The 25,248-nt window shown below is 45.4% G+C and overlaps 2 protein-coding genes and 2 non-coding genes across 9 annotated transcripts in view; 2 read left to right on the top strand and 2 right to left on the bottom strand.

Annotated features, from left to right (window-relative positions):
- Positions 1–6,332, bottom strand: part of Mdm4 (MDM4 regulator of p53) — a 38,398-nt gene extending 32,066 nt beyond the window's left edge. For all 5 annotated transcript variants that reach the window (XM_036201924.1, XM_036201929.1, XM_036201926.1 and 2 more), the window contains exon 1: positions 6,228–6,332. The gene's annotated coding sequence lies outside the window, so the exon portion shown is untranslated. The remainder of the gene's footprint in view (positions 1–6,227) is intronic.
- Positions 6,333–14,969: 8,637 nt separating this feature from the next.
- Trnak-uuu lies at positions 14,970–15,042 on the top strand. The gene has a single exon. It is a non-coding gene; the product is annotated as a tRNA-Lys (tRNA).
- A 397-nt stretch (positions 15,043–15,439) lies between these two features.
- Trnak-uuu lies at positions 15,440–15,512 on the bottom strand. Its single transcript has one exon. It is a non-coding gene; the product is annotated as a tRNA-Lys (tRNA).
- Positions 15,513–22,738: 7,226 nt separating this feature from the next.
- Pik3c2b (phosphatidylinositol-4-phosphate 3-kinase catalytic subunit type 2 beta) overlaps positions 22,739–25,248 on the top strand; it is a 65,895-nt gene continuing 63,385 nt past the window's right edge. Inside the window, exon 1 of one of the 2 annotated variants that reach the window (XM_036202155.1) lies at positions 22,739–23,129. The gene's annotated coding sequence lies outside the window, so the exon portion shown is untranslated. Of the gene's footprint in view, positions 23,130–24,335; positions 24,523–25,248 lie in introns of those variants that run through there. The other variant, XM_036202156.1, reaches the window with a different exon arrangement.

Here is a 25,248-nt window from a genome sequence, read left to right as displayed (position 1 = left end):
CTCACTCTGTAGACCAGGCTGGCCTTGAACTCAGAGATCTGACTACTTCTGCCTCCAGAGACTTCAAGATTTTAACTCTAAATCACTTGAAATTAAATATCTCCCTAGCTGCACTCACTCTATCTGCACAACAACTTCTATTTCCCAAGTGTGATTTCTTGGAACTATGTATCCCAAGAGAATGCCTGTCTAGCATACATAGGGACTTTGGTTTAATCCCTACCACTCTACCAAAAATCGGGTTGGGGGAGCTACAGTAGCACTAATCCTGCTTCTTAGAGTGTCTCTAGTCTTATCTTGCCTGCACTGTTCTCCTTGTTTCTCGGACCACTTGCTTCTTGCTTCAAGGCCTTTGTACACATTGTTCATTTGAAGCACTGTGAGTTTGACACAAGACTAGCTCACCTTCAACCTTCAAATATAAGGGTAAATATCATCCCCTTAGCAGTCATTAATACCTACTGTGGTGGTTTAATGTGAATGGCCCACATATTTGAACGTCTGGCCCTAACTGGTCGAACTGTCTGGGGAAGGATTAAGAAGTATGGCCTTGTTGGAGGTGTGCCACTGGGGTGGCTCTTGCCAGGCCCAGTCTCACTCTCTGCCTCAAGCTTGTGGATCATCAAGAGTATACTGCTCCAGCGCCATGCCTGCCTGCCTGCTGCCTTGCTCCCCACAATGATAATCATAGACTCACCTTCTGAAACTGTAAACAAGCCACCAATTAAATGCTTTCTCTTTTAAGTTGCCTTGGTCATGGTCTCTTCACAGCAATAAAAAAAGTAACTACTAAAAAAAAGTCATTTAAGGGTTGGGGATTTAGCTCGGTAGAGAGCTTGCCTAGCAAGCGCAAGGCCCTGGGTTCAATCCTCAGCTCAAAAAATAAAATTAAATTAAAAAAAAAAAAAGCCATTTAAGTAAAAGACTGATTAAAAAGTGGGTAAAGACAGGAACTTTGAAGGAGGCAGATCTCTTTCCCCTACTCCAAACATGTCAGAGTCTCATCACTGGTTAGACTGAGGCTTAAAAAAAAAGGGCCAGGCCATGGTGGCGCACACCTTTAGTCCCATTACTCAGGAGGCAGAGCCAGGTGGATCTGTGAGTTCGAGGCCAGCCTGGTCTACAGAGTGAGCTCCAGGACAGGCACCAAAAACTACACAGAGGAAACCCTGTCTGGGCAGCCTAAGCCAAGAGAATGGCCAATAGAGTAGACAAAAAGACCAGGTAATTCAAATGGCTGAATTATCTAGGAAGGGACAGTTGGGGATGGGCCGCCCAGCCCTTGGGCTGGATAGGTTTAGGGCAGGGAGTGGGGTATGCCAGCTGATGTATCCTGTAACAGTAGGGACTAAGGGACGCAGGGAGAACTTGGCAGCCAACAGCCACTTCAGTATGTAGGCACCTCAGCTGTCTGTCCAGATTTGAGACCTAACATGAGGATTATGGCAACTTTTACAACATAAACCTATAAAACACAACCACTTTATGTGAGTCCTAATTCAAGCAAACAATGTGTAAAGTATGTTTTTAAATAATAAATCAGGAAATAGCAGAGTGTGGTGGCATGTGTCTTTAATTCCAGCACAAGGAAGCCAGATATAGGTAGATCTCTGTAAATTCAAGGCCAGCCTGGTCTACATGAGTTCCAGAATAGCAAGGGAGGGCTACATACAGAGACCCTATTTCAAAAAACAAAATAAATAAATAATCAGGATGTTTTAAATTGTGTAACAGACAGTACTAAGCTACTGTTAAAATCAGGCATAGTTAGGAACAACAGCTGGAGGCCAGCCTGAGCTACCTTATGAGCGCCCATCTCAAAACATGGGGTTCGGGCTGGAGAGATAGCTCAGAGGTTAAGAGCACCAACTGCTCTTCCAGAGGTCCTGAGTTCAATTCTCAGCAATCACATGGTGGCTCATGACCATCTATAATGAGATCTGGCACCCTCTTCTGAATACATAATAAATAAATAAATCTTAAAAAATAAAAATAAAAAAACATGGGGTTCTTCACTTGGCTTTTTCCCTTTCTTTGCCTTACTCAATTTTAGTATGTAAAACATGGTTGTTGTTTTACAGAGGCATATAGTATTTTATTATATTTCATGTATCCTAACATCTTTAAACACTATTTTTGAGACAGGGTTTCTATGTAGCTAGCCTTGAACTCAGAGACCCACCTGCCTCTACCTTCAAAGTGCTAGGATTAAAGGTGTATGCCACCATCTCAAAACAAAAACTTTTAACTAGGGGCTGGAGAGATAGCTCAGTGAACATCCTGCTCTTGCAGAAGACCCAAGTTCACTTCCCAGCACCCATGTAAGGAGGCTCACAACCTTCTGTAACTACAACTCCTGGTGACCAGATGCCCTCTTCTAGCCTCCAAAAGCACTACATTCAAGTCATGCACATACCTACAGACATACAGACATACATATATACACACAATGAAAAAAAAATAAAAACAAAAGAAAATTAACAACTGTTAACTGTAGTAGAAAGGCCTGTGGTCATTTTAAAAATCCTTATCCATGACTTTTAAAGAATCCCTTACCCTTTCATTTACGAACAGTGATATAACCAGATTCACTGCCAATCAAGGCTAAAATAGTGGGAGGAAACAAAACCAAACCTAGAAGGAACATATTTCAGCCCTATAGTAGGCACCCTCATTTCCACAAATATCCCCCACTGGGTATTGAGAATGTAAGTTTTTTACTTTCCAACCTCCATTTCACTGTGATAGTCTCCAAGTCTCGGCTTACACCATTTAATATCCATAATATATTCAGGTACTGAATTTTCATAAAATTACCACCCCTTCTCAGTGTTTTCAGTACTGAGTTTTCAAAATGCAAATTGTACCCCCAACTGATCTAAACCCTCCCAAAAATAGAAATAAAATAGTGCATAACAAAGTTAAGTTTTGTGCTGCAGAACCTGTTTCTGTTTATACAATAGCCAACACCTTTGGGTCAGACACTCAAGGCACATTAGACACAACCCATCTGATCCTTACAGGGTGTCATGAAGTAGAATACTGTCCTCGTGTCCAAAAGCAGCAACTGACACAGACAGGAAGATAGCCTGCCCCAAATCTTGAGTTCTCCCACTAGAGCTATTAAAGCCTGAACTCTAATCTGAAAGCCACTGCCTTAACACCTATGCTTTCTTCTCTCCCCATGCTTCAAAAAGTGCTTGCTCTGGATGGAAAGACTGCTCAGTGGGTAAAGGTGCCCGCCAAAATAGTGGAAGGAAAGAACTCTTGACTCCTCAGACTCTCCTCACTATACACATACACAAATACACACACACACACACACACACACACACAATTAAATAAATGAATGAATGTAATAAATTAGGGGGGTGGGCTGGAGATGGCTCAAAGGCTGGAGATGGCTCAGTGGTTAAGAGCACTTACTGCTCTTCCAGAGGACCTGGGTTCAATTCCCAGCACCCACATGACAGCTCACAACTGTCTGTAATGCCAGTTCCAGGGAATCTGGCACCCTCATGCAGGAATACATGCAGCCAAAACACCAATGCACATAAAAAAATTAACTGGGGGGGAGCCTTAGTCTTCAAATTTGGTCAAAAGTTGTTTCCTTGGAGAAGGCTTTGCTGACTCCAAAAAAGGGAAAGTGATACCAGAATTAGGACACTTATTTGAGGAGTTGTGAGAACATATGCTTAATAACACAAAGCCCTTAGTTAAATCCTCAACAATGTTGACCCCTGATGATCCCAAGAAAAAAAATTACATTTGTTTTTTTCATATGCCCCTACTAGCTTGGACCAGAGTAGAAAGTCTGGTGTTCTCAATGGTGAGTGGTCCTACCCTACATTTAGTTCAAGGGACTCCTACACCTCATCTTGAAATGCCCACCTTTGAAAACAACTGTAATTTCTTTTTCTTTCTTTCTTTTTTTTTTTTAAAGAGAGTCTCACTATGTAGCCTTGACTTGGCTGGAACTCACTTTGTTGATCAGCCTAGCCTTGTTTTCAGAGATATGCCTGCCTCTGCTGAGATTAAAGGTATGCACCATACACCCAGCAAAGACAACTGTTATTTTAACACTAAAATGTAAAACTCCTAAAAATAAATAAATAAATAAATAAATAAGAATAAAGACTTGTAATTATAAATTCTCTAAGCTATAAGATTCTTGATGTAACATGTTCAGCTCTTTTTAATGATGGGGGGGGGGGGTACATGAGTGCAGATGTCCTCAAAGGCCCAAGGCATCAGATCCCTCTGGATCCTTAGTTGCCTGGATCCTCTCCAAGAGCACCAAGGCTCTTAACCACTGAGCCATCTCTCCTGCCCTTGTTCAACTAAACTGGACAAACAAGAATGAACACTCATTTTCAAAAAAGAACATGCCCAAGTACAATGGCACATTCCTTTAATCCCAGCACTTAGGAGGCAGAGGATGCCCCGGTCTACACAGTGAGACCCTGTCCCAATAAATAAATAAATCAGATGTTGGTGCACTTCTTACCAAGTTTGCTACACATTTAAGATGATGTGCAGAAAAAAAAAAAAAAGCACTGCAACAGTTTGCCAGGAAATAACCTCCAAGTGCACCAAAGAGGACCCAGCTAAAGAAATGGCTTCTGTAACCTTTTTAAAGGACTACAACAGTTTGCCAGGAAATAACCTCCAAGTGCACCAAAGAGGACCCAGCTAAAGAAATGGCTTCTGTAACCTTTTTAAAGGACTACAATGCAAAACACTTTAAAAGAAAGTCTACCTTACAGAAAGCTGCTGTTATCTGAAAAAAATTAAGGTGCATACCTGCAAAATGATCCCTCTACGGTTTAAAACTAAGAATATGTGTAGAGTAAGTCAGGAAAGCTTAAGCCCCTGGTGGTTATAACACTAGGAAACTTGAGGGGTTAGGGATGCTGGCTGGCCTGTCAACTTTACACATTCACACTTTTTTCAAACAGGAGTTTGTTGTGGTCTTGACCAGTACAGTGAAAGAGTGTTGTATATAATACTTTAAAGCTAAAATACTTTTCCCTAGCAGGAACGGATGAAGGGGAAGACTAAACCTGAACTGATATTCAGCAACTGACATCTAGTATTAGTAATGGTTTCAAGTATTGCAGGGCGTTTACCCACCAACCCCACAGTTCCCCAGAGTTTTGTTGTTTTTTTTTTTTTTTTTGAGTGTGAGCAACAGCAAAATATTAGAAGGATTTAGAATGTGGAGATAAACAGAAAATACAGGATATCCTCGAGAGGGCCTGGAACCTATTCCAACGAGCACTGACTGTCTCTGCTCTAGGGTAATTACAGAAATGCCAAGGAATGCAGCAAAAGACCTCCTCCCCAAGCACAGCCAAGTGCAGACCATCTCAGACACCTGCACTAAGGACCTTGGTCCTAATCATCCTCTCTATTCAGACCTGCTGGGTAAAGCCACTAGGAACCTGAAAATGGGCTCCCACAAAGTATCTTTGACAGACACCCATGCTTGGTGGAGCTTCCTAACCCACACAGGCCTTTCTGGAAAAGGACCACGACGGGCGTTTTATCCAGGTGTGGGTTAATAGAGTGGTTTTGCAATTTGGGCACGTACAAGCATCATTGGGAGGTGTGCTAATTAAAAGTTCATACTCGTGAGCCAGGCGAGGTGGAGGAGCAGACTGGGCGGCAGGGCCAGGTGGCTCTTTGCGAGTTCGAGGCAAGCCTGCCTACACAACAAGTTCCAGACTAGTCTGGGCTGTTTACACAGTGAGACCTTGTCTCATAAACAAAAAATAAATAAATAAAATTCATATTCGTGGAGGATAATAAATTAAAAAAAAAAAAAATACCCGAGGTCCGTATGTGGACCCCAAACGAACATCTAGGGCAGTCTGCATCCCTAAAAATTAGTTAACTCTTGAGTTACGTCAATGTCACTCTCCCGGGCTCCCTTTCTCCGACCCCTTTCCTTCAAAGTCCCTCAATATTCCTCACTTGTGAGGTGCAGTTCAAACACCCACACCGTCACTTCACGTTTCGTCTGTGACTGCACAACCCGTTTCGCCGCACTCCATTTTTCTCCCCGCGGGGCCGGAGCGCCACCCTTCCCCCACAGCCTCTCCCGTGGCTCCGCGGCCCGGGCCGCCCTCCCTGCCCCGGTTCCTCCCGCCCGCTCGGCCAGCTATGCGGCCTCCGGGGCCTCCCGTCCGCTCCCCGCACCCGGGGGCCAGACCCCACCGCCACACCTCACGGTCGCTCCACGGGTGGCTTCCCCTCCGGGCTGGGGAGGGGCGGCGGCAGCGGATCCTAGGGCCTCCACCGCATTTTGAAACTGCGAGCAACGGCGGCGCGACTTCCGGTCTCTCAAATTCAGCGTTCGCGAGAACTTCCGGGGAGGCGGTCAAAACCATAGAGGGGCCCCTGGAGGACTCGAGAGCTAGAAAGGCTGAAGAACCTACCATCGAGTCCATGCGAGTCCGGGAAGAGAGTCTCCGGTCATGGAGCATGGCCGCTAGAGTTAGCGAAGTGGTTTGTTTTACTTTTGAGTCAGGAACTCTGTGTGTAACCCTGGCTGTTCTGGAACTCATTCTGTAAACCAAGCTAGCCTCGAATTCACAGAGGTCCACTTCGTCTGCCTCCCGGGTGCTGGGATTTAAGGCATACCACACCATGTCCTGCATATAGAGGTTTTGAAAGACTAGGGAGAACTCCGGGGATCCTGCGATATGCACAGCGATACGCCGGCGATCAAAACAGAAGAAAGCTAGCCCGGCGGTGGTGGCCGCCTGGGAAACAGCATCCCAATTGTTACTCACTGGGGAACATACAACTGGGTTATTCATGAATGACTACAAAATAAATGCTAAAAGAGAGGGCGAAGAACAGTGAGACGGAGCTTAACGTGGGTCACAGAATCAGGTCATGCTTCCCCACCACCCTCAAGGGTCGACAAACTATCTCAAGCAAACTGCCTTCAACTTCTGCCGGGGCCAAACGGTTTCGCCTCCCCTAGACAACCTCATTTATTTCAGTACAATCCCGAGTGAGAGAATTTTCTAAGCTGAAATATTTTGTCTTGTAATTTCTATTAAAAGCTGGGTATTTTGGAGGACAGTACGAACTCATTACCTCCGATGTAAATATTACCCCGATTTTTATTTTTGTTTCCTTTGCTTTGTTTCGTTTTGAGACAGGGTCTGTATGTATCCCTGGCTGGACTGGAACTCGACCTAGACTAGATTGACATCGAATTCACAGAGATACTCCAGCCCCTGCCTCAACCCAGAGTACAAGTTCATTATTTCCAATGTAAATGCTATCCCATTCTTTTTGTTTTGCTTGAGCAGGGTCTTACTATGTTAGCTCTGGCTGTTCTGGAACTCGCTATGTAGACCAGGCTGACCTGGGAATAAAGGTGTGAGCCATTGTGCCCAGCTCCTACTTAGAACATTCCGCACTGGGAGATTCAGAGTTTTCTGAAGGCACTGAGGAAGTGATTCTCTTTGTACAGTCACTGACAATGAGCTTGAAGTCAGCAACGTTTCCTCAAAGGAGGGGGGAAGGGCAATTTTAGGTAAACCTGTTCAAGTATTTCCCCTCTCTTTGTGCAACTCCTTTCTGTTTGGTTGATTTGGTTTGGTTCTCTTCTGCTGGAGACAGGATCACATTCTGTATAGTTCAGGCTGGTCTGTAATTCATTATATAGTGCAAGCTGGTCTAGAAGGAGAGTCAGTCCTCTGGAATACAAGTCTGACCCACCATGACTGACATAGCAAGTTCTAGGTCCACAAGGGTGATAACATGAGATCCACTCTCAAATTAATCAATTCCCCAACAACAATTTGTTTTCTATCTTTTAAATAGTATCTGGCTAACTTAGACTCCTTCCTACTGACTGCTGGAATCTTGGACTTATAATTAATCCCTCATGCAATTCTGATTCTTTAATATGAACAATGTAGTCTCGTGGTTCTCAACCTTCTAATGCTGTGACCCTTTAATACGGTTCCTCACATCGTGGTGACCCCCCCAACAGTAAAATTTTTTCATTGCTACTCCATAAATGTAATTATGCTACTGTTATGCATCACAAATATCTGATGTGCAGGATATCTGATATGTGACTCATGTGAAATGGTCATTCGAGTCTCCCCTTCTCCCCCCAGAGGTCTTGACCCACAGGTTGCAAACAGCTGACCTAGAGGCTTCTAAAAATGTAAGACCTGAGGGTCAGCCAGTTGGCTCAGCAGATAAAGACAATTGCCCCAAGCCTGAGTTTCAAATGCTAAGAAAGAAAGAAAGAAAGAAAGAAAGAAAGAAAGAAAGAAAGAAAGAAAGAAAGAAAGAAGGAAGGAAGGAAGGAAGGAAAGAAAGAAAGAAAGAAAGAAAGAAAGAAAGAAAGAAAGAAAGAAAGAAAAAAGAAAAGAAAGAAAGACCTAGAAACTGATCTACTAAAGGAGTATGTCGGGTAAAGAAAATGTAGTCAGTCAAATTATGGATGAGCTACTGTTACCTTGGTGCATGTGTAGGCCAAAAGGTCAGCCCTTTCTCTTTGTATTTTTCAAAATATTTATTAGCACAAATTGTCTTCATCTAAAACCTTAATAAGGGAGCTGGAGAGATGGCTCCGTGGTTAAGAGCACTGGCCTCTCTTTCGGAGGACCCAGGTTTGATTCCTAGCCCTCATGTGGTGGTTCACACCTATATGTAACTCCAATTCCAGGTAATCCATCACTCTCTTCGAGCCTCTGAGGGCACTGTACACAAGTGATACACAAACATACATACAGGCAAAACACCCATATACATAAATAATTCTGGGCTTCCTGCCCCCACTTTACCCTGGGTACTCTTGAGGAGAAAGGGATAAGAAAATATCAGAATGACAAGCCTAGCCAACAAGAGGAAAGACAGAAACACGGGATAGCTTCCGGAGGGCTTGGATCAATACCCAATGGTCCAGAAGGTCATTTAAAGGTGCTTTTTAACAACAATGCCAATGGGTGAGGCAAAAGACTTCTCCCTTGTGCTAGATCAAAGCACATCGTACAGCCAAGTGTAGACCCTTCCAAACACCTGGTGACCATGCCTATAATCAAATCATCCCCTTATGCAGCCCTGCTGGGTAAAGCAAGCTCAGATTCTCTGACCCTGAGTAATTTGGGCCTCCACAAATAATTTTGTTTTTTCAAGACAGGGTCCTACTTTGTAGCTCTGGCTGTCCTAGAACTCACTATGTAGACCTGGGCTCAGACTCACAGAGGTCCACCTGCCTCTGCCTGCTGAGTGGATTAAAGGTGTGTGCCACTATGCCAAGCCATAAATAACTATTCAAAATAAAGTCTTTATAAATGTGTCAAACAGAACATGGCTTAGAAAATTAAAGCCTTACCAGCACGTGGAGGACTAAGCAGGAAGATCACTCAAGGCCCTATCTAAATAAATAAATAAATAAATAAATAATAAATGGAGCCTTACCCATCATGATTGATTCTGATATGTTGTACATGTTGAGGTCAGAAGACAACATGGGAAATCTGTCCCCTCCTCCCATGTAGGTCCAGGGATAAACTCAAGTCTTTAGTTTGCACTTGTTTGCAAGTGTCTTTACCTACTGAGCCAGCTTGGTTGGCCCCCAGCCTGGTTCTTAAACCACCAATGAACTTGCCTAAACAGTACTTAACATCTAACAGTGTATCTCCATCTTTTCTGTGCTTTCATAAGCCTTCACTGAATGATTTGCTACAATAAAAAGTCAACTATGGCCAGGCAAGGAGGTACATGCTTTTAATCCCAGCATTCCAGAGGCAGAAACAGGATCTCTGTGAGTTCCAGGCCAGCCTGGTCTATACAGCAAGAGAGACCCTGTCTCAAAACAAAAGTATAAACCATAAATATGCCATTTCCCATTTCTACCAGTCAAATAAACTTAACAAAATATAAACAGGCTTAAAAGTTCATAACTAATCTTGGTATCTGCCACTTCCTTCTCAAAGAAGACTCTTGACATAAACAAACAGGAAGTCTGATTTCTGGTCTAGCTGTTTCTTGAAACCAGAACATTACCCAGTTATGTATCTTTAGTGTCTCAAGTTATAAAATAAAATGGATGAATTGGCTTTTCTATGGCCCTTTTTGATTTTAAAAGACTTAGAAGACAACTCCTGGATTATAACCTTTCTGAAACAAAGCTACAGTGATAACTCCCTCACCCATATAAAAGGATATGAAGATGAATATAATTTTTCCTTACCAGCCTTCCTAAGGAACAGTACTTAACTACTCAAAGAAATTTCTTCTCTGACATCTCCCAGCTTCAAACTCAGAGAGTAACATTTTCCTGAGTCTGGCACTTACTTTCTCCATGCATTTCTTTAGATGTTCAGGATTTTTAATTTTTTAAATCTATTTTGTGTATGAGGGGAAGGTCCGAGTGTGATGATCAGGGTTGATTTTTTTCTTTCTATGATGTGGGTCTCAGGGTTCAAATTCAGGTCCTCTGGCTTAACAGCAAGTGCGTTTACACACTGAACCATCTTGCTGGACCAATCCTTTTGTTTGGTTGGTTGGTTGGTTGGTTGGTTTTTTGAGATAGGGTTTCTCTGTGTAGTTTTGGTGCCTGTCCTGGAACTCAATCTGTAGACCAGGCTGGCTTTGAACTCACAGAGATTCTCCTGGCTCTCCTCTCGAGTGCTGGGATTAAAGGTGTGCGCCACCACTGTCTGGCCATGTTGCTGGACCAATATTAAGGACTTATGCATGTATACATTCCTTTAAAATGTTTTGTGCTTTTTTTGCTTAGTTGGCTTATTATTTTAAAGACTGTTTCCCCCTAATTTTTATTTATTTTTCATTAATAAGTGTCTTGCCGGAATGCATGACTAGTGCCTGTAAAGGCTACAACATGGTATTTGATGTCCTGGGGCTGGATTATAGACAGTTGTGAGCTTCCATGTGGATGCCAGGAATCCCATGTTATAGATCACAACTGTCTTAACTGCTGAACCACCTCTCCAGCCTCTTGTTTTGTGTTCTGAGACAGAATTTTACAATGCACTATTTAGATCAGGCTGGTCTTGAACTCACAAAGATTGTCTGTCCCTTCTCCACCATGCATTGCCCATATTTTACACTTTTGATTTTTTTTTTTAATAGTTGTATCAGGCTCTAAATGTTCTACTGCAACTTATATTCTTCTCGTTGTTATTTTTTGTATGCATGTGTGTGCCACATGTGTTCAGGTACTCACAGAGGCCAGAGAAGGCATCAGATCTTGGATCTGGAGTTACAGGCAGTTGTGAGCTGCCTAATGTAGGTGCTGGGAATGGAACTCGGGTCCTCTGCAAAAGCACTGAGCCATCTCTCTAGTCCTGCAACTTACACTCTTATTTATCATCATCCTCAAGTTCAGTGGTGGTAAATCACATAATTATGGTTAATTCCTTTTCATTGGTATACAGTAATATTATTGTTCGGCAATAAGCAGAATTGTACACAGGCAGAATGAACTGTGGAGCACCCGTGTTAGCTTTCCAGGGTAGCCATAAAAAAAAAAAACTCCTGGGGGTTACACAGCCGATGGTAATTTCCTCTCAGTTCTGGAGCCTTAAACCACATGACGAGGGAGTCAGAGACTTGGTTCTTTCTGATTTTTCTCTCCTTGGCTTGCAGTTGGCTGCATGCACATGGGGTCACCCTTTAGTCTCCGTGTTGTCTGTGCTTTTGTTTTATTTTATTTTATTTTTTTTCTCGAGGCAGGGTTTCTCATTTGTATACTAGACTGGCCTCAAATACAGACAGAGATCCACCTACCTCTACATCCTAAGTGCTAGGATTAAAGGCCTGTGCTACGATACCAGGCTTCCCCCCACCCGCACTGCCCCCAACACACTGTTTCTCTGTGTAACAGTCCTAGCTGTTGTCCTGGAACTTGATTTGTAGACCAGGCGGTCACCACTGCCCAGCTTATTTTTTAATTATAGCAAACTTATGGGGGTGAGAGAACAGCCCATGACGGTGGGTTCCCATGGGATCTGGGGATCAACCTGAGTTAGTCATGCTTCTACAGCAAGCACCTTTACCTGTTGAGCCGTCTTGCTGGCTCTTGCCTATGTTTTTATCTCCTTTAGTCAGATTGGGCCCACCTCTATGCCCTTTTTCCAGTAATCACCCTGTTAACGGCATTGTCTCCAAGTACAGTGACATCGTAAGATGCTGCACATCAATAGGAATGTGCAGGGGACACAATGCAGCACCTAACATTAATCATGCAAATATTTTGAGATAATTCCCCAGCGTTATCCATGCTGGTCATGAATTTGGAAGTTCCTGTCTCAGCCTCCCTACTAGCTTAGACTGCAAGCATGGGCTCCCAGCCCCAGCTGCATTCCATTTTAAAAACGTTTTTCCTCTCTTCACAAACACTTAAGGGTTGAAACTATAGCTCAGTGGTAGAGACTCAACTAGCATGTAGAGCATCCTTGATAGAATTCCCAGCATCACAATAAATGAGTAAAAACTTCCCTATTGCTTGTTACAAACAGTGCTGAATTGACCTTGTAGCGCTTGTCTCCTTATACGCTCTAGGGAAAATTATTAGGCCACAGACAATACTGTGTAGCTCAATAGCTAATGCCAGGTTGCTCTGCAAAGTAATTATAGGGTTAATTATACAAGGACATAAGGGTTCTGTTGCTCCATGTCTTTGCCCATCATTAGCCTTTGCAGATTATACAAAAACCTGGCAAATGTGGTTACTCACAGTGATTTGGTTTAGTAAGACTGAATGTTCTTTTTCTTTTCTTTTTTTTTTTTTGAAGTCAGTAACTTATCCGTTGCAATTGGGAAAGCAGTGTTGAAACGGGGTCAGGGCAAAACCAAAACCCAAGTTTGTGGACATCGCTTGTTTACACTTGGTTATGAGACCGTCCCCACATCATGCAGAGCAGCTGCATTTGTTGGAAGCCTCTTTGCAGGTGCAGCCCCTGGGCCCACTTCACACAGTCCATGGGCAGCAGGTGCAACCTCTCTGCAGCCTTCACACTAGCAGGAGCCTGCAGGAGAGCAGAGTTGCAGTCGCAAGACAGATTCTCACAGTCCAGCTTGCAAGTGGCATGAGTTTTTCCACATTTACTGATCCAAGGTTTGTCATCTAAGAATTTCCTTCTCCTGTCCTTTTTTTTTTTTTTGGCTTTTCTTATTAATTTGTAGGAATGCCTCACATAATGGGGCTCCTAACCCTTGGTTATGTGTACGATGATTACACCTCCATAGCTTGTTTTCACTTTTCACATTTTGTCTTTTAATAAACAGAAGCATTTTGTTGGGTTGGTTTGGTTTTGGGTTTTTATTTATTTTTGTGACAGGAACTCAAGTAGCTTAAACTGGCCTCGAACTCACTACCTCCCAGGGGATGGGATTGCAGATGTGTTATACTATGACCAATTAAAGGTGTTTTTTTTTAATGAACATATATTAAATTTTGTAAAATTTAATACTATTTCCCTTATGTTTTCAGTTATTTATGTATTACTATTATTTTTTATTTATTCACTTAATGTTATGTGTGTTGGTACTTGGCCTGAGTGTATGTCTGTGTGTGAGGGAGTCAGACCCACTGGAACTGGAGTTACAGACATTTGTGAGATGCCATGTGGGTGCTGGGAATTGAACCCAGGTCCATTTGGATTAGCAGTCAATGCTCTTAACTATTGAGCCATGTCTCCAGCCCCCACTTATGTATTATTTTAGAGACTTTTCTCTGTCTTTAGATAAGAAACATGTGCTGGTATGTTTTCTTCTAAAACTCTCCAAGATTTCACAGCATAAACAAATGCAACACATCTTAAAATAATATTCCACAACAAGCCTGTTTCAGATTGATGTTTTTAAAATGTGCATTGGTGTTTTGCCTGCATGTGTGTCTGCGTGAGGGTGTCGGATCCTGGAATTACAGACAATTGTGAGCTCCCATGTAGGTGGTGGGAATTGAATCCTGGTCCTCTGAAAGAGTAGTCAGTACTCTTAACCACTGAGCCATCTCTCCAGCCCAAGAGCAGTATTCTTAAACACTAAGCGCAAACTGGCCTCAAGAGAGTTCCAGGCCTTGGGTTAACTGAGATTCTGTTTAAAAAAAAAAAAAAAAGTCTATATTAAAATTGAATCATAATTTACATAGCCATTTATATCGTTTCCAATCGAATGCGATCTCTTCCGTAGTCAAATCTCTTATACATCTCTATTGTAATTTTTCCGTTTTAGGGGTGAGTGGGTGGGTGTGGCGGCCGGTCGCTGTGAGCTAGTGTTCTCTGGAAAAGCAGCATGCAGGCCTTACCACATAGCCCCGTGCCTCCAGCCCCCGTCGCTATGAAGGCAAATTTCTTCGAGGGGCGCTGCTAGACCAAAGCAATCACTCTGAGGACAATTACGAAAGCAATTAAGGGAAAGCAGACTCGGCCACCCACAGCTCCTGACACCCCGGTTCTCGAGCCAGCTCCCCAGCAGAGAGCTGTGCTCTGTTGCTAAGGAAGGTAAACAGCCTCTCCGCCGCGGTGGCCAGCTTTCTCGGTGTGGCAGCTGGTGACTTCCGTGGCGTAGGGTGTAAAACTGTCCGAACACGGTCAGGAGAGTCACAGGATAAACTCAGCACCCCTCCTCGCCCCCCATTTTATACTCCACAGCTCCGCCCATCCCTACAGAACAGCATGTTTGAAGTCGCTCTGAAAACTCCCTTTTTCCAACCCTGTTGCAAGGGGTTTTGTCGCCACTGGTGTCAACGGCAAAATAGAGCTTCAAACTACAAACTACAACTACAGACAGAGCTTCGAATGTAATTAGTTTACACATCAAACACATGAATCTCGTGTGAAGGAGTTAGAAACAACTGGAAGTAGAATTTGGACTGCTTTTACTCTCGCGAGAATACGGGAACAATTGCACAAGGTTCCTTACTCTTATGTAAAGCACTGTGGGAGAGGAACTACTCAAGAGCCCGGATAGCTCAGTCGGTAGAGCATCAGACTTTTAATCTGAGGGTCCAGGGTTCAAGTCCCTGTTCGGGCGCTCGGCTTTTTCGTTGTGTTTTTGCTAAATACACTTGAAAGGGAAGTGGCCCCTTCCTAGGAAAGATAAGGCGTTTCTTGAAAGAATACTCATTATTCTACAGACATTGCTAACCACAATTGAAGAAGTGGTCGCTTAAAATTGTACAAATTTAACAGCTCAAGCTAATTAATCCATGTCTTCTGTTATTCTTTCTGGTGAGGATTTAAGATTCCACCCACTCAGCACCCAGCCCTCCATTATCACAGAAGATGAAATTTTGGCAGTACTTTTCCTTCCCTTAATTCTATGAAAAATACACCTAATCGTATTTTGAAAGTCACCTCTTTTCTTAAGCATTAACATCTTTAAGATATTCTGAAACTATTTAAATGTGACTTGACTCAAAATGTCCAGCCGCCCGAACAGGGACTTGAACCCTGGACCCTCAGATTAAAAGTCTGATGCTCTACCGACTGAGCTATCCGGGCGCCCTTTGACTTGCTTTTCTCTTCTATTTACTTGATATAATGGTAACCCATTGCTTCCCCACCCCCTCATTCCCCCACCCTCCCATCCCCCCCACCCCCCTGAGTATGTTTTAAATGTATTGAATTGGTATTTACTTTCTTGCTTTTTGTTCTATTTACCTAATATATGTGTTTTCCAAAGTCTTTTCATATTTGATGTTTGATAATTGCCAATATCTACTAAACTCTCTAAAACAATGCTAATCAATTACAGAAAAATGGACAAGCAAGGTGCACATTGACACGTCAGCATTTAAGTATGATCTTTTTATTACACTTTTTCTCTTCTATCACTCCTAATTTTATTCCTCTGAACCACATTCCATTTCTTCCATTGACGAAAAATAATACTTTCATTCTCCCAATGATGGAATTGCTGTTCAATAAAACACTCCTTAACACAAAGGCCGGAGTTGCTAACCAGAGGGTCTATCTCAGGATATTAGAAGTAAATGGGGGGTGGGGAGCAAAGAAGGAGGAGGAGGAGGAGGAGGAGGAGGAGGAGGAGGAAACCAAACTGTAGTATTGTGAGTAAAAGTTAATAGATCAGCTGGACATGGTGGAGCACATCTTAAACTCAGGATTCTGGAGGCAGAGGCAGGAGGATCTCTGAGTTGGAGGCCAGCCTGGTCTACACAGTGAGCAACTTGCCCTTCTGAACTCCACAGGCATCCACATGGCACACACTTACAGAGACATAAACATATATACATAATTAAAGATAAACTAAAACTTAAAAATGTAATTTGTTTCCAGATCTGATGCATGGGTTGTGGAACACAGAACTATGAAATGTCGAACACTGATAAAGGAGTTCATCTTTGTTTCTCAGTGCTTGAAGCTCCCAAACACAAACAACAGCAAAAGAGCTCAGCCTTGGTTGGAGAAAATCTCCTTTCCTAGGACTGTGTGGTACTTTAAGTCAACTGTGGGATCATAAATAGGCCTGGGTCTGGACATACAGAGGGGTTAGTCAGGTGACCTCTAAGACCCCCTTCTGCGGTAGTTAGGTTTTCATTCCTGTGTTAAACGCCGTGTCCACACAACTTGGAAAGATTTGTTCCAGCTTCCAGTTCCATATCATAGTCCATTGCTGGAGGAGTCAAGACAGGAACCCAGGCAGGGCAGCAGCTGATGCAGAGACCATGCAGGATTGTTCCTTACTGACTTGCTCAGCCTGCTTTGTTGTTGTTGTTTTTCTGACACAGGTTTTTCTGTATACCCCTGGCCATCCTGGAACTGACTCTGTAGCCCAGGCTGGTCTCGGACTCAAAGATCTGCCTGCCTCTGCCTCCCAAATGCAAGGATTAAAAACATGTGCCACCACTGACCAGTCTCAGTCTGCTTTCTTTTAGCATCCAGGACCACTAGCCCAGGGGTGGCACTGCCCACAGTGAGCTACACCTTCTCACACCAATCGCCAATCAAGAAAATGCACCACACGCTAATCTAGTGAAAGCATTTTCTCATCTGAGTTTTTCTTTTCCCAATTGACTCTAATTTGCATCGTTGATGTATAACTAGCCAGCATACCCTCTAAATCCAAACTTTTATTTATTATTCTGTTATATTTTCCATTGCAAATTAAGTCTGAAGTAAGAAGCTCAAGATGTACAAGGATGGCTGGTAGGTGGTGCAGCGGGTAAAAGGTACTTGTCACTGAACCTGATAACACGAGGGAAAACAGACTCCCACACACTGGTATGTATGCAACCCCCCCCCCCCACACACACACAAAGACACACAAAAACTTGTAATTAAGAAAAAAAATTAGCCGGGCGTCGGTGGCGCACGCCTGTAATCCCAGCACTCGGGAGGCAGAGGCAGGTGAATCTCTGTGAGTCCAGGACAGGCTCCAAAGCTACAGAGAAACCCCGTCTCTAAAAACAAAACAAAACAAAAAAAGAAAAAAAGTTAGGGGTTGGGGATTTAGCTCAGTGGTACAGCACTTGCCTAGGAAGCGCAAGGTTTGATCCTCAGCTCTGGAAAAAAAAGAAAAGAAAAAGAAAAAAATTAATGCACAAGAAATGATTTAACTCAATAAAGGTTTACTGATAAACTGTTGTGTTCAGGTGCTGCACTACCTATAAAGTAGGAAGTAAATTGGACGGACATGGAGCCAGCAGCAGCCTAGGAAAGATGAGCCTAGAAGCAGACAAGATTAGCATAAAGAACTAAACACAGTAAGGGCTGAAAAGATGGCTCAGTGGTCATGAGCATGTCAGTTCTTGCATAGGACCCCACGTGGCAGCTCACAACTGCCTGCAACACCACTTCTAGGGGATCCAACAACCTCTTCTGTTCTTGGGGCTCCTGCATGCACCTGGTGGATACAGACACACAGGCAAACACACATACACCATGCACACAAGTAAATACATTTTTTAAAAAATGCACACAGCAATAGATACAGGAGCTGAGTCGCAATGGAGTAGGACTTGCTGAAAACTCTAACCCTGGCCATTTTGTAGAAAAACCACATTATCAGAGTGGAGCTGAAGCAGTTGCCAGTCATATGGAAGAAATCGTAAAGAGCCAAACAGGCATTCATTCATTAACTGCTTGGATATATTTCTTGAGCAAGTCAGATGTATATTAAGCAAGAAAATCATTCCTTGCTTTGCTCTGTCTGTCTGCATGAGGTGTGGGGATGAATCACACCTCTGACTTTTTGTAGCCCTGGGTGGCCTGGAACTTGCTATATAGACCTGACTGGCCTCAAACTCACAGAAATCTGCCTGCTTCTGCCCCAGGAGGGTTAGGATTAAAGCTGTGGAACACTACACCTTGAAGGAAGGGACATGGTGTCTGTCCAGGCTGCCTGAGAGGAACAGGAATAAAGAGACATTCATGGTTTTTCCTACCCAAAGGCCTTCTCACTGCTGGAGGATAAAGCCAGAAGTTTCAAGTCTCGCTGACTAAATGGGATTGGCCAGTCAGTAAACGGCTTATTGAATATCTCCTATTTCCAAAACTGAACACAGCAAACCTGAAAGGAACTTGAAGAGCACACATTGTACCTACTTCTAGCAGAAGAGGTAGGTAGAGGGAGGTGGCCGGTAGAGAAAGAGTTGGCCAGGCTTGGAGCAGGCTAAGGAGAACACTTTTATTTTATTAGACGCTTGACTCATTAAAACTGGAGGGCTCAGCTGAGGCAGCAGGAAATGACTCTGTTTCACATATGTTGTGTGAAAACACCATCACAGGTGCCATCTCAGACCTTGCCTGGCACACACACACACACACACACACACACACACACACACACACACACCCTTCCTGGGTGCTTCCTGGAAGCTGTTCCATACATTGACTGTTGGGTTTCATGTTTCCACTAGAGGGCAGGCTAAACTCGCAGATTCTGTGCACGGAGTTTCTGTGCATGGAACTTCTCGTTCCTTTTTAAGTTTTATTTATTTGTTCGTTCGTTTGTTCACTCATTCATTCATTTATTTATTGGATTTTCAAGACAGGGTTTCTCTGTGTAGCTTTGCGCCTCTCCTGGAACTCGCTTTGTAGACCAGGCTGGCCTCAAACTCACAGAGATCTGCCTGTCTCTGCCTCCCAAGTGCTGGGATTAAAGGCATGTGCCACCACTGCCTGGCCTTTATTTTATTTTTATGTACCCTGTTTGTCTCTGCACCAAGTGCAGAACATGCCCGAGGAGGCCAGGGGAGGTTTTGAAACCCTGGAACTGGAGTTACAGATAGTTGTGTGCTGCCTGATGTGGTCCAAGTCCTTTGAGAGCAGCAAGTGCTCTAACGGCTGGGCCATCTCTCTATCCCTTGTTTATTAGTATTATTTTTGAGAGAGGGTCTCATTTATCCCAGTTTGGCCTTGGGCTAGCCATCCTCTGGCCTCCCCTCTGGACTGCTGAGATTACACACATGTGATGTCAGGCCCAGCGGGGGCTGTTGTAGGTGTCATGAGCTTAATTTCATCTACTAATTTTCAGGCTGCTGCTCTTTTGTTTTGTTTTTTAGACAGGGTCTCACTCTGTAGCCCAGGGTGGCCTCAAACTCACAATTCTCCCACCTCAGCCTCCAGAGGGCTAGGATTACAGGTGTGCCCAGTTCCCACTAATTCTTTTAACGGTGGTGCATGTGAGTGCACTGTAGCACTATTAACTATAGTCACTATGCTGTACATTAGATTCCCCCAAGTGTGTAACTGAAAATTTCTTTCCTCTGAGTAATAACCCCTCATTCCCTACCTCCGTCACCCTGGGCCCCAGGTCATGACCAGTCTGGTCTCCACTTCTGACAGTCTGACTTTTGGAATTCCACATAAGTGAGTGAATTCATACAGTGTTTGTCTTTCTGCATCTGACTAATCTCCGGAGTGTGATATCCTCCCCAGTCATCAGAGCAGGTGCAAATGACAGTTTCCTTCGTTCTTAAGGCTGGATGGTATTCTGCAGTAGACAAGGGTCATATTTTCCTTATACACGAATTTATTGATGGGCCCTTAAGGTGGAGATGTGGTGTCACCAATAATGACGCAGTGAGAAGGAGAAGGCTGGCCTGTGTTGATCTGCTGAGCTCAAAGGTACAGCAATCCAATCCCCCTGCCTCTGTCTCCTGAGGCTGAGATTACAGATGTGGGCCTCTAGCCTCTCCTGTTGTTTTTTTTTTTTTTTTTGTTTGTTTGTTTGTGCTTTTTTGGGTTTTTTTAAGATTTATTTTTCTTTAAAGATTTATGTACCTGCAGGTCAGAAGAGGGAGCCAGGTCTCATTACAGATGGTTGTGAGCCACCAAGGGGGTCCTGGGATTGAACTCAGGACCTCTGGAAGAACAGCCAGTGTTCTTAACCTCTGGGCCATCTCTCCAGTCCCCTCTCCTGTGTTTCTAATATTAGCATCTAGCCTTCTAAATTTTGTTTTATTTTGTTTCGTATTTTTTGTTTTTCAAGACAGGATTTCTTTGTGTAATAACTGTGGCTGTCCTGAAACTTGCTTTGTAGACCAGGCTGGCCTCACACTCACAGAAATCCACCTGCCTCTGCCTCCCAAGTGCTGGGATTAATGGCCTGTCTAGCCCACTCTAGCCTTCTAAACCCACTGTTTATTATTAGGACCTGAAGCCATTTACAAGGCATGAAGAAGTTGCTTGTTATAGAAAAGACTAAGAGGATCTCAGATAGATGGTTCCACAGATCAGAACATGGGCTGCTCTTTCAGAGGCCCTGGGTTTGATTCTCAGTACCCACAAGGTGACTTACAGCAATCTGAAACTCCAATTCTAGGAGATCCATCCTCCTCCTCTGGCCTTTACAGGCACCAAGAATGCATGCAGTACCCTAATATACATGAAGCCAAAACACCCAAACACAGAAAATAATGAAAGATATTTTATGCTGGGTGTGGTGGCACACACCTTTAATTCTAGCACTGGGGAGGCAGAGTTCAAGTCCAGCCTGGTCTACAAAGTGAGTTCCAGGACAGCTGGGACGGTTACACAGAGAAACCCTGTCTCGAGGAGGGGGAAAAAATAGAAAAAAGAAAAATGACATTTCAAGAAGTCTCCAATGGAACCAAGTGCAGTGGTGCAGGCCTGGAGTCCCTGCACTCAAGAGGCAGGGGCTGGAGGATTGTGAGTTTGAGGCCAGATCTGACTATGGTGAGGTCCACTCTTTCAACAAAAACAAGCAAGTTGCCCTCCCCCTAAAAGAGGGGGGTGGGTGGAGGAGTGTAGAGAACAAGAGAACCCAGGAGATAGCTCAGCTGGTAAAGTGCTTACCTTGAAAGCATAAGGACCTGAGTTCAGATTTCCAGTATCTATAATAGAATTACCCTGCATTGTGGTTCTCTTGTAATCCCAGAGATGGCAAGATGGGAGAAGACAAGGGAATTCCCCCCGAGTTCACTGGCCAGCTAGTTTCAATCTGGGCCATTGAGGGATCTTGTCTCAAATGAAAAGAAAAAAAAAATTGAAAGCGTGTGTATGGAGGCCCTGTAGAGAAGCTTCTCCTGGGGACCACTGTTTTCACTCTATAAAATTTAATGAATTAAATTATTAAAGTAAATACATATTATTAAACATAGTATTTACTGTTGCTAACATAACAAACCACCCCCCCCACCACCACCCTGTTAAGTGGATTTTAAAGCATACAGAGCTTGGACTAGGGCATGACCTCCTATGTCCAATCCCCACTACTGCCAACCACACCAATATCGAGCCCAGTGTGATGTGCCATGGAAACAATCTCAGCACTTGAGAGGTGCTGAGCAGGAGGATCCCGGGTTCAAGGCCACCCTTAGAGCAAGTTTGAAACTAGTTGGGCCACATCACACCTTGTCTCAAAAACACCCCCCCCCCCAAAAAAAATAAAGCCTGACCATACAGCTCAGCAGGTTAGAAGTCTTAAGTATTTCCTTGAGGCAAGGCAGGGGATGCTTGGTAGCTGATTCCACGGGAGCTTTGGCTGGAGGGCATGGGCATCAGACCTGAGATTCCCCAACGCTGGAAGGGGGTTCAAGAGAAGGAAGGCTGAGAACCCTATCTTCACGATGTGACTGGGGGGAAAAAATAAAGCAAGAAAAGGCGGCAGCAGAGAACAAGATCTATCTATGGTTGAGGAAAGGGTACTTGGAGTTACTTTGCAAACCAGATGCAAACGTGGAGCTGGCCAGTACTGACTGGGTGGAGCCCTTAGTAAAATGCTTGACACAGGTGCTTTACGGGAGGTGCTCAGAGAAAATAACAGTTTCAAAGTTTTCTTCCTATCTTAATTGGTTTGGAGGCTCCTCTGCTTCTCCTCCCCCATCAGGCTGCAAGCCCGCCCATGGGCAAACGGGAGAGAAAAGTGCCAACACAGCCTCCCCACCTGCACCTCCTCCTTCAAGGTGGTAGTTCTTTCGGGCATCCCTAGCATGCATAATTATGAGAGAAATTCCTCAAACCAGTAACTGAACGCCCACCCCGGGTCCCTTCCAATAGGGTGATCTGGCTTGCTTTCACCTGACCTCAGAGCAAAGGGTTCCAGCCCGGAAAGCGACCACCATCTGCTAGTGGGGAGTGGGACTGCTGGCCCCGGGGTCCGGGGTCCGACGCCGAGCACGGTGCGGAGGCGGGAGGCGGGAGGAAGGGAGGGAGGGAGGCAGGCAGGGAGGGAGGGGGCCCGGGGTTCCCGCCGCCCCGCCCTCCCGGCTCGGGCGACGAGGCTATTCGGTGCTGCGGCTGCTGCCGGCGGCCTGGGCCGCGCGGTCCTGGCAGGAGCCGGCGAGCCTCGCACGCCGTGCAGTGCGCCGGCTGTCCGGGAGATGGCTTCTCCCCGCTCGCCCGCCGCTCGCGCTATTGTCTCACCCGGGGCCGCCTGACTGCGAGCTCGTGCACGCTCCCGGCAGACAGCACCGGGCCCCGGACCGACCCCCACACCCGTCGATTGCCTTGTGCATCCCCGGCAGCGGGGACCGCAGAGCCGGCGTGGGGCGGGCGAGGGGAGCGGGCGGCACTGAACATCGCGCGGGAGCCGGCGCCTCCCGGACGGAGCCTCAGAGCGAGCTGGGGCGTGGGAGCCCAAGTCGCCCAGCTACGACAGTCAGGGTGTCGCGGCGGAACCCGCGGCCAGCGCAGGTAGGAAGAGCACTGGGCGGTGAGCACCGCCCCGGGGTTGCAGAGCGCCCTGCTAGCCCGGGCGGCGAGGGCAGGGCTCCGGTCCCGAAGCACCAGCACCAGGGGCAACAATGGAAGCGCCGAGAGCCCAGCCGGGTCCCCGGCGCCCGGCAGGTTGCTCGCCCCCACCCCATGGCGCGCCAGCGACTTGCGGCCTCGCGGGCAGTCACCCGCCGCCTGCTCCGGAACACACTTCCCGGGTGCAGCTGCAGGGCGAGCTGAGCCAGGGGACCGCTTTGGAGTCGATTTGTTTATTAGTTTGTTTAAGAGCAAAACCTGTCCTGGAGTGGGGGTGATGGGAGTGGTGCTTCCTGTGCAGCGGGTGAGAAGTCAGCGTCCACCCTCGGGACTGTATACATTTTTCAGCCAGGAGGAGGGTAGGGTTGGCCTTATAAGGATACTAAAGCAGCAAAGAGACTGAAAGCTTGCAGGAGAGACTGGGACCCTCAGGCCCGAGTCCCCAGCCCCTCTGGAAAGGAGCTCCTCTTCTGGGCCGTACGTGTGCCTCATTTTTCAGCTCCACACAGCCCCAGCTTTGGTGTTGTGGTGTGATAGAAGCTGGAAGCCCCGGCAAGGCTGCCAAGCTGGGGTGGGGAGTCCAGGGGCTTGGCAGGCTTCTGGGATGTGGAAAGAGGTTACCAAATGTATGAGGTTAGTGCATACACCCTTGTTGGCTGAGGTTGAAGTGTGTGTGGAATCTGCCATTGCTCTTGCTCCTTCAGGGCAACCTGGCGGTACATCTCACCTCCCTTTTGGCATCTTTGTGGTTGCCCTGTCCCAGCCCACCCGTCATGCTTAGGGTTGAAGTCTTGTTAGCTCTGGCTGCCCTGGTATTTTTATTCAACTTGGTCAGAGAGTTCTGCAGTCTGGACTGATGAGCCCCAGCAGGCCTGAGATTCTTCAGCATGCTATCTGGGCTACCAGAAGTGAGCTAATACTGCCTCTCCTTTCTCTAAACTACCTGCTTGTTCCGGAATGGCCAAGCAGATGTAAGCAATTGGCACTGCATTCCAGCCCTGAAACAGTCCTGAATGAAAACTTACTCTATTTGCTTCCCTTAGGCCTTGGAAAGATAGATAACCAGGAGAGAATTGGTCCAGGAGTGGCCACCCTGACCCACAAATATTCTCCCTCTCTCCAGCCCTATCTGTAGCTCCTAGAGGAACTGTCAATGAGCCGAGGAACTAACTGCAGCTCCTCTGGAGCCTGGCAGTCCCATTCGGGACCACGTCCACGGAAAAATTAAGTTGAGGCCCATTTTATAGCCCTGTCTGATGGCCAGCGTCCGAGGAGACAGTGGCTTTGAGCGAGAGCCCTGGACCCAGGCTATGGCTGCTTCTCCTTTGGTTTTTGGGTAAGCTCAAGGTTTGGCTTCTGTAGTTCAGAGCTTACTGCATGGGTGTGTATATCTGAACCTGATCAAGCTCCCAGGCCTAGCTCTGGTTTTCTTTTCCACCGGAACACAGGGTAAGGGATGGTCAACTAGTTTACTTGGGGCCCTGGGTATTTTTCTGGGGTGTTCCTTTGGATTTGCCCAGTGGTCTGGAATGTCTGCTTTACCCCCACCCCCCCCCCCAAGACCTAATTGTGCTCTTACAAAAACTCCACACCCTTGTGGGCCTTTAGGTCTCTTGTGGAGCCCTGTCCCTGCATTTTACAGGTGTTGTGTGACTGCTGGGCCCATAGGAGAAAAAAATGAAGGAGTGTCTGTTTGTTTAGGGGTGTTGTGACTCATCACAAACTTCACGCTCCTCATACTTCCAGGATGCACACTTGGTCCACACAGTGAGGAATGGCTTTGAGTGAGTCCTGGTGAGACTTACTTTCTAGACGTGTGAACATGGACAGTTTGTGAATTTGATTTCATTTTCATATTTGTGAAATGGGAGGAAAAGCATCTGTGGCTCATAGGATTGTTTTAAATGCATTGCTTACCCATACGAGATTATGTGTGCAAAAGCCGTCAGAAGACTTCAAAGGACCCCACGATGTTGGTTATGGCATCTATCCTAAGAGAGGAAGAACAGATAGGAGTGTAGATGGAGTAGGTTGAGGGGAATATGGAGTAGGGAACATTCCA

This window comes from Onychomys torridus, chromosome 11 (genome assembly GCF_903995425.1).
Source record: "Onychomys torridus chromosome 11, mOncTor1.1, whole genome shotgun sequence".
In the NCBI taxonomy this organism is placed as follows: Eukaryota; Metazoa; Chordata; class Mammalia; order Rodentia; family Cricetidae; genus Onychomys; species Onychomys torridus.
The sequence above is the reverse complement of the archived record's forward strand: the minus strand, read 5'-3'. Positions and strand labels throughout refer to the sequence as shown.